We start from the raw sequence: 10,164 nt of genomic DNA on the forward strand, positions 1-10,164 counted from the left end.
ATGTAATCCAACTCTTGCCATTTCCGGCCTTAAGTTATTTTATTTTCTCGGGTTCGAGTTTTTGTCTCCGTGTGTGTTGTCGTTGTCTTGCATCTCTTATCATGTCATCATGTGCATTGCATTTGCATACGTGTTCATCTCATGCATTCGAGCATTTTCCGCGTTGTCCGTTTTGCATTCCGGCGCTTCGTTCTCCTTCGGTGGTCATTTCTACCTTTCTTTCGTGTGTGGGGATTAAACATTTCCTGATTGGACCGAGACTTGCCAAGCGGCCTTGGTTTACTACCGGTAGACCGCCTGTCAAGTTTCGTACCATTTGGACTTCGTTTGATGCTCCAACGGTTAACCGAGGGACCGAAAAGGCCTCGTGGGTGTTGTAGCCCGACACCCCTCCAAGTTGTCCCAAAACCCACCAAAACCCTCTCCATCATCTAGAGCGTTCGATCACGATCGCGTGGTTGAAAACCGCACCTCATTTGGACACTTCTAGCTCCCTCTATGCCTATAAATAGGTCCTCCTCCAAAAATTCGGATCTCCTTCTTCCCCGAAACCCTAGCCCCGCTTCTCTCCGCGCGCCAGACGTGTCCGCTGGCGTCGGGCAACGTCCGCCGCCACCGCCTGCCCAACCGGGAGCTGCCACATGTCCCGCCGGGACCTCTCCCCGCCGCCGGCCCGGGAGGCCCGAACCGGGCCCCAGAGGCCCATCGCGGCCACCGCCGCCCTTCTCCATCGCCCCGCCTCCCTCTTCGCCCGGCCCCGCCGCCATCTTCGCCGACGCCGGCGACCGGAGCCGCGCCGGCCGCTGCCACCATTCGTCGCGAGCTCCGCCGGAGCTTCCTAACGCCGGCGTGCCGCCCGTCCCGCGGGCTCCTCCGCCGGCCGAGCCGCCGCCCGGCCTCTCTCTAGCCTCCTCCCCCACGCCAAGTACCTCTATGGCCGGCCTCCTCCGTATCTGGCATGATTTCCGGCGAACCTCGTAAAGCATGCCATCAAATCCAGATCTGGGATTGGATCGGTTGACTTTTTTGCCCGAAACCCTAATTATTTGCTCATGTTCATCATGTCGTAACTTTGCATCCGTAGCTCTGTTTTGGGCATATAGCATATCAAAATGTCCGCCTCAGAGAGCACATCATTTCATCTCATTGCATCATTTTCATTTGAGTTAATCTTGTTGCCCAAAATGTTGTTAGAAGAATGCTATTTGAGATAATTGTCAGATCTGCTGCTCCAATTAGATATTTGTCATTTTTTGCCATGATTATTGTGTGCATGATATGCCCCTGAGCTCTACATGTGTTTTGTTATATGTTTTGCCATCTTTCCAGAGGTGCAACCCATGTATTTTTGTGATGGGTGTGGTGACTAGCACAAGCTTGCAAAGTGGTGCATTCGTTAATGTTGATTTCAGGGACTTAGCATTTCCACTAAGTCCTTGATCTGTTTATCTCAACCCATGATATGCCCCTGAGCTCTACATGTGTTTCCTAGTGATCCGTGCCTCTTTTGAGGATGATCAGTAAGGATGTTTTGTTAATCTTGTAGGGCTCTATCCATCCATGTCTTTGTTTGCAAGTATGGAGCACCCTAGCTTGAGTCAATCGAGGTCTACTTTTGCCATTTCGTGAATCTGGGCAAATTGTCTACGTGTTAGCAATTTTGCCGAGGATGTTGTAGTTGATCCGTGCATGCTATGTTATTGTTCTTGCCATGTCTAGCTTTCATTTTGTGTATTCTTGATGGGTGTATGCTTAGATTGTCATGACTTTCTCTGTAGTGTGTGCATCGAGCTCATAAACATGCCTACTTGATATCTGTTTTCAGCATGCTCCAGTTTTCACTAAGTCTGAGAACTGATTATGTTTTTGCCATGTTCACATGCTTGCAATTGTAATTTCTGTTCTCTTTTGACTCAAGGTCACTAAGGGACTTTTGTTAAGCTCTTTGAGTAGCTCCATTCCATGCTTTACTTTGCCACGTTCAGCTCCTGTAGCATATAGTTTTTATGCTCCAAAGAGTGCTATCTGATCTGAAATTTCAGACAAGTGTTAATTTCACTAGGTCTGAAATCTGGTTGCCAAATGCATTTTTTCCATGCTTGTTTAACCTGTTAATGGATGAATTGGCTGTAGCTCAGTTCTAGTATTTTGTTAACCATCATGAGTGGATCCCTGCCATGTATTTTGATGCCATGTTTGGGTGCTGTAGCATGTTCATCTAGTTGCATTTAGTTGGCTACTTGCTGTAAATCGCAGAATGTGGCCATATTTGAATTGCTTGCCATTTCCAAACCGTAACTTCGATTCCGATGATCTTTATATCGTTTTTGAAGCGATTTCATCTCATCTTTCCAGTGGCACACTTGGATTCCCGAGTTGAGGCCAGGTTCATTCATTCCTTGTCCAATCTTGCATATGCATCCCATATTGCATCCCGCATAGCATACCATCTTTGCATCATATTGTTTGAGCCTTGCACGTGGTTAATTGTGTCCTTGTTGCTTGTTTGTCTTGTTTGGGTAGAGCCGGGAGACGGGTTCGCTAACGAGGAGCCCGTTGAGTTTGCTTACGAGGATCCAGTCAACTCTGACAACTTTGCAGGCAAGATGATCATACCCTCGAAATCACTACTATCTTTGCTATGCTAGATGCTCGCTCTTTTGCTGTGCCTATGCTACGATGCCTACCACTTGCTTATCATGCCTCCCAAATTTCCATGTAAAACCTCTAACCCACCATGTCCTAGCAAACCGTTGATTGGCTATGTTATCGCTTTGCTCAGCCCCTCTTATAGCGTTGCTAGTTGCAGGTGAACATTGGAGACCGTTTCTTGTAGGAACATTATTTTACTTGTTGGGATATCATTATATTGCCATGTTATCTTAATGCATCTATATTCTTGGTAAAGGGTGGAAGGCTCGGCCTCTCGCCTAGTGTTTTGTTCCACTCTTGCCGCCCTAGTTTTCGTCATATCGGTGTTATGTTCCCGGATTTTGCGTTCCTTACGCGGTTGGGTTATAATGGGAACCCCTTGATAGTTCGCCTTGATTAAAGCTTTTCCAGCAATGCCCAATCTTGGTTTTACCATTTTCCACCTAGCCTTTTTTCCCTTGGGTTTTCGGAGCCCGAGGGTCATCTTATTTAAACCCCCCCGGGCCAGTGCTCCTCTGAGTGTTGGTCCACCTGTCAGCTGCCGGTGGCCACCAGGGGCAACTCTGGGCTGGCCTACCCATACCTAAGACAATCTGAGTGTGCCCTGAGAAAGAGATATGTGCAGCTCCTATCGGGATTTGTCGGCACATTCGGGCGGTGTTGCTGGATTTGTTTTAACTTGTCGAAGTGTCTTGTAGTACCGGGATACCGAGTCTGATCGGAATGTATCGGGAGGAGGTCTATTCCTTCGTTGACCGTGAGAGCTTGTCATGGGCTAAGTTGGGACTCCCCTGCAGGGATTTGAACTTTCGAAAGCCGTGCCCGCGGTTATGGGCAGATGGGAATTTGTTAATGTCCGATTGTAGATAACTTGAACCTTAACTTAATTAAAATGAATCAACAGTGTGAGTTGCCGTGATGGTCTCTTCTCGGCGGAGTCCAGGAAGTGAACACGGTGTTGGAGTAATGCTTGCGCAGGTTGCTCTCTAGTTTCTCGCTCGCGCTTTGCCTCCTCTTCTCGCTCTCTCTTGCAAACAGGATAGCCACCATATATGCTAGTCGCTTGCTACAGCTCCACTTATTTACCTTACCTTACCCATTAGCTTAAATAGTCTTGATCGCCAGGGTGCAAGATTGCTGAGTCCCTGTGGCTCACAGATTACTTCCAAACCAGATGCAAGACCCGATGACTCCGTTCCAGATGACGCGCTTGAGCTCAAGTGGGAGTTCGACGAGGACTCACGCCGATACTACGTGTCTTTCCCTGATGATCAGTAGTGGTGCCCAGTTGGGGTGATCGGGACCGTGTCGCATGTTGGGTTATCTTTTATATTGGCGCCGTAGTCGGGCCATGAGTGTTTGAATGTTGTAATGTTATTTATGTACTTTGTGTGATGTGGCGAGTGTAAGCCAACTATGTATCTCCCCTTTTATTATCTATATTGCATGGGATGTTGTGATGATTGCCTAACTTGCGACATTGCTTTCCATCCGGTTATGCCTCTAAGTCGTGCCTCGACACGTGGGAGCTATAGCCGCATCGAGGGCGTTACACCTATACTTGTGGGTTATCATATAGTGGGCTTACTAAGTTGACGGGGACGAAGGGCTTTGTCAACTTTGTCAATATGCATGATTCTAGCTCGACTAACCGTACGATGTCCATCCAACGGCCGTAGTGCTTCTTCAACCTCTGGTCTTCTTGCTCCAGCCTCCCAAAGCAGCGCCGGTCGTGACGCCTGCTCCTGCCTCCCGTGGCCGGCTGTGCTACCGCGGAGGCCTCACCGCCCCCATACTACTCCCACCGCTGGCCAGGCCATCCCTCCACTCCATTCACCCACACCCCCTGTTATTCTGCGGCGACAGCAGTGCAGCCGAACCAGTGAACCCTCGTACTCCTCTCCGCATGGGCATCCACTGCCGCATCTTCCCCGGCTCCGCGTCATCCCCATCCTAGGCCTCGCCGTCGTCCACCGCCGTGGTGCTGTAGGCGCGGCGTGGTCAATGTGGTCAACAACCGAATTCCATCGAAAGAATACTGTACGTGGAGAGGCTGACAGCTGGGTCCACGGCACCCGCAAGGAAGTGCCTCCTTATTACGCGGAAAATAATTATTCCTCCAACTGACAGCAAGGACCCACTGGACGCCCACCAGTATATCGCGAAAAAAACATTTGCCCCTGACTACTGGGACCCACCTGACGGGCCACCGTATTTCGCAAAAAAAAACGTTCCCCCTGCTGTCAGCTCGGACCCACCGGAAGTGCCTCCTTATTATGCACAAAAAAAATGAATACCCCCTGCTAGCTGGGACCCACCTTGGTGGGAGGCTGACTTGTAGGCCTACTAAGTTGACGGGGACGGAGGGCTTTGTCAACTTAGTCAATATGCACGATTCTAGCTCAAGTGACCGTACGATGTCAATCCAACGGCCGTAGTGCTTCTTCAACCTCTGGTCTTCTTGCTCCAGCCGCCCAAACCAGCGCCGGTCGTGCCTCGTGCTCCTGCCTCCCATGGCCGGCTGCGATGCGGCGGAGGCCTCACCTCCCCCTACTACTCCCACCGCTAGCCAGGCCATCCCTCTACTCACCCACACCCCCTGTTATTCTACGGCGACGGCAGCCTCACACCGCAGCGAACCAGTGAACCCTCGCACTCCTCTACGCGTGGGCATCCACTGCCGCGTCTTCCCCGGCTCCGCGCCGTCCCCTTCCTAGGCCTCGCCGTCATCCACCGCCCTGGTTCTCTCGGCGCGGCGTGGTCAACATGGTCAAGGAACGGCTTCCATCGGACGTGGACTGTACGTGGAGAGGCTGACAGCTGGGTCCACGGCCGCAGCAAGGAAGTGCCTCCTTATTACATGCAAAATAATTATTCCTCCACCTGACTGCAGGGACCCACCGGAAGGGCCACCATATTTCGCGAAAAAAGCATTTGCCCCTGACTGCTGGGACCCACCAGCTACATCTTCACACGCAAGGAAGTGCCTGACAGTCAGGACCCACTTGGTCGAAGCGTACGTAGCGTTGTCATGCTGGTCGCGAACGTGTACGTACATATATACTGGTGGATGTAGAGGCGCGCACGTGTCGTAGCAGAGGCGCGCACGTAGCATGTACACGTACGTACAGCGGCCAGGGTGCAAGAAAGAAAATACGGCCATGTATGTGTACATACGGGTGGGGTCTCGAACGCCTACTCGCGCATACGTACGGCCAGGGCTCGTGTACATGGCTGGGTCGGAACGGAGAAACAGTGTCGTCGTCCTATTCATGGGGAGGCAACGGAATGCGTCGTGTTCATGGGGAGGCAACAGAATGCATCATGTTCATCGGGAGGGCTTGGACAGAACAGGTGATGGAAACGAGGCCTGGCGTACCGCAGAACGGAGGAAACGGCCTTGTGTTCGACCAGCCACGTTCGAAACGGGATCCTGTTGATCGGGAGGGGCTGGCGTACCGCAAAACGGAGGAAACGGACCTCCTACGGTCGAAACGGGGGTCCTGTTCATCGGGAGGGGTGTGGCGTACCGCAAAACGGAGGAAACGGACTTGTGTTGGAGCGCTACGGTCGAAACGGGGGTCCTGTTCATCGGGAGGGGTGTGGCGTACCGCAAAACGGGACTCCACGGGATACTGTTCATCTCCACCGTCGACGCCCTCCAGCCTCCACGAGCTACTGTTCATCCACCGTCGACCTCCTCCAGCCTCCACCTAGGACTGTTCATCCACGGGCTCCTGTTCATCTAGCCTCCACCGCGCGCTACTCCACCGGCTACTGTTCAACCAGCCCTCTCCATGGGCTCCTGTTCAACCACCCCTCCACGGGCTACTGTTCATCCTGCCCTCCACCGTCTACTATTTATCCAGCCCTCCACGGGGTCGTCCTGTTCATCCAGTCCCAACCGGCTCGATCGATTGGGGTCCTGTTCATCCAGAGGCAACACCACGGGGTCCTGTTCATCCACCCCCACCGGGACTGTTCATCCAACCCCCCCCCCTGCAATGCTCACTGTTCATCCAGAGGCAGCATCGATCGGCTTCAGTTAGCAGCAGTAGCGAAGGAATCGCTTGATCGGGTTCAGTTAACAACCATCGATCGATCGCTCGGGTTCAGTAACGCGTAGCCTGCAGTGCAATCGCTCGGGTTCAGTTAGAGCCCAACGCCTCGCTCGGATTCAGTTAGAGCCAACACCTCGCACACACACGCGTACGTGTACGAGAGAAGCGTGCATCGCTCGGCCCCCGACCTCCCACCGTAACCGGGAACTCCCCGAAATTTCCCCCCCCCCTCGCTTCTACCACAGTTTTTTCCGTCATGGACGGCCCAAAGAATGTCATGCAGCTGCGTCTCCAGCCCGCCTAGGATGAAAATCCCATTTGCTGTCATGATTTTTTGTCATAGAAGTAGGAGCCCACCACATCTATGATGATACCGGGTTTTGTCACAATTATCGTCATAGAAGTGTCATATGTATGACAGAAAAAAAATTCGTTCGGCCCAAAATGTCACAGATGTGTCTTTTTTTGTAGTGTTTGCAATAAGTATGTGAGTTCTTTATGGCTAATGTTGAGTCCGTGGATTATACGCACTCTCACCCCATCATTGCTAGCCTCTTCGGTACCGTGCATTGCCCTTTCTCACCTCGAGAGTTTGTGCAAACTTCGCCGGTGCATCCAAACCCCGTGATACGATACGCTCTATCACACATAAGCCTCCTTATATCTTCCTCAAAACAGCCACCATACCTACCTATTATGACATTTCCATAGCCATTCCGAGATATATTTCCATGCAACTTCCATCATCATCATATACATGACTTGAGCATTTATTGTCATATTGCTTTGCATGATCGTAAGATAGCTAGCATGATGTTTTCATGGCTTGTCCGTTTTTTTGATGCCATCGCTATGCTAGATCATTGCACATCCCGGTACACCGCCGGAGGCATTCATATAGAGTCATACTTTGCTCTAGTATCGAGTTGTAAGTAAATAAAAGTGTGATGATCATCATTATTAGAACATTGTCCCATGGGAGGTTATCAAAATAAAAGGGGCCAAAGAAGCCCCCCCCCCCCAAAAAGAGAGAGAGGCCAAAGAAGCCTACAAAAAAAGAAAAAAAAGAAAAATAAAAAATGAGAGAAAAGAGAGAAGGGACAGTGTTACTATCCTTTTACCACACTTGTGCTTCAGAGTAGCACCATGTTCTTCATATAGAGAGACTCTTGAGTTATCACTTTCATATACTAGTGGGGATTTTCATTATAGAACTTGGCTTGTATTTTCCGATGATGGGCTTCCTCAAATGCCCGAGGTCTTCATGAGCAAGCAAGTTGGATGCACACCCACTTAGTTTCCAGTTTGAGCTTTCATACACTTATAGCTCTTAGTGCATCCGTTGCATGGCAATCCCTACTCCTCACATTGACATCAATTGAAGGGAATCTCCATAGCCCGTTGATTAGCCGCGTCGATGTGAGACTTTCTCCTTTTTGTCTTCTCCACACAACCTCCACCATCATATTCTATTCCACCCATAGTGCTATGTCTGTGGCTCACACTCATGTATTGTGTGAAAGTTGAAAAGGTTTCAGAACATCAATAGTATGAAACAATTGCTTGGCTTGTCATCGGGGTTGTGCATAATTTGAATATTTTGTGTGGTGAAGATGGAGTATAGCCAGACCATATGATTTTGTAGGGATAACTTTCTTTCGCCATGTTATTTTGAAAAGACATGATTGCTTTATTAGTATGCTTGAAGTATTATTGTCTTCATGTCAAATGATAGACTATTGCTTTGAATTACTCATGTCTTAATATTCATGCCATGATTAGATTACATGATCAAGATTATGCTAGGTAGCATTCCACATCAAAAATTATCTTTTTTATCATTTACCTACTCGAGGATGAGCAGGAATTAAGCTTGGGGATGTTGATACCTCTCCATCGTATCTATAATTTTTGATTGTTCCATGCCAATATTATACAACTTTCATATACTTTTGGCAACTTTTTATACTATTTTTGGGACTAACATATTGATCCAGTGCCTAGTGCCAGTTCCTGTTTGTTGCATGTTTTTTGTTTCACAGAAAATCCATATCAAACGAAGTCCAAACGGGATAAAAACTAATGGAGATTTTTTTTTGAATATATGTGAATTTTGGGAAGTGGAATCAACGCGAGACGAGGCCCGAGGGGGCCATGAGGCAAGGGGCGCGCACCAGGGGGTCAGGCGCGCCCTGGGCCCTCGTGGCCACCCCGTAAGGCGGTTGGTGCCCTTCTTTCGCCGCAAGATAGCTAATATTCGGATACAAATCATGTCCAGAATTCAGCCCAATCGGAGTTACGGATCTCTAGGAATTTAAGAAACGGTGAAAGGGTAGAATCTGGAATGCAGAAACAGAGAGAGATAGATCCAATCTCGGAGGGGCTCTCGCCCCTCCCATGCCATGGAGGCCATGGACCAGAGGGGAAACCCTTCTCCCATCTAGGGAGAAGGTCAAGCAAGAAGAAGAAGAAGAAGAAGAATAAGGGCGGCTCTCTCCCCCCTCTCTTCCAGTGGCGCCGGAACGCCGTCGGGGCCATCATCATCACCGCAATCTACACCAACAACTTCACCACCATCATCACCAACTCTTCCCCCCTCTATGCAGCGGTCTAACCCCTCTTTTACCCGCTATAATCTCTACTTAAACATGGTGCTCAATGCTATATATTATTTCCCAATGATGTATGGCTATCCTATGATGTTTGAGTAGATCCATTTTGTCCTATGGGTTAATTGATGATCGTGATTGGTTTGAGTTGCATGTTTTATTATTGGTGCTGTCATATGGTGCTCTCCGTGTCACGCAAGTGTGAGGGATCCCCGCTGTACGGCTTGCAATATGTTCATTATTTGCTTATGGTGGGTGGCGTGAGTGATAGAAACACAGACCCGAGTAAGTAGGTTGTTTGCGTATGGGAATAAAGAGGACTTAATGCCTTATAATGCTACGGTTGGGTTTTTCCTTTATGATCTTTAGTAGTTGCGGATGCTTGCTAGAGTTCCAATAATAAGTGCATATGATCCAAGAAGAGAAAGTATGTTAGCTTATGCTTCTCCCTCAAATAAAATTGCAATAATGATTACCGGTCTAGTTATCGATTGCCTAGGGACAAATAACTTTCTTGTGTGACAACAAGCTCTCTACTAAAACTAACTTAGTTGTGTCTTCATCTAAACAGCCCCTACTTTTTATTACGTGCTCTTTATTATCTTGCAAACCTATCCAACAACACCTACAAAATACTTCTAGTTTCATACTTGTTCTAGGTAAAGCAAACGTTAAGTGTGTGTGGAGTTGTATCGGTGGTCGATAGAACTTGAGGGAATATTTGTTCTACCTTTAGCTCCTCGTTGGGTTCGACACTCTTACTTATCGAAAGAGGCTACAATTGATCCCCTATACTTGTGGGTTATCGGCCACTTAGGACTAGGGGGAAGCAGTCTCTGAGG

The sequence above is a fragment of the Triticum urartu genome, chromosome 7 (assembly GCF_003073215.2).
Source record: "Triticum urartu cultivar G1812 chromosome 7, Tu2.1, whole genome shotgun sequence".
Taxonomy (NCBI): Eukaryota; Viridiplantae; Streptophyta; class Magnoliopsida; order Poales; family Poaceae; genus Triticum; species Triticum urartu.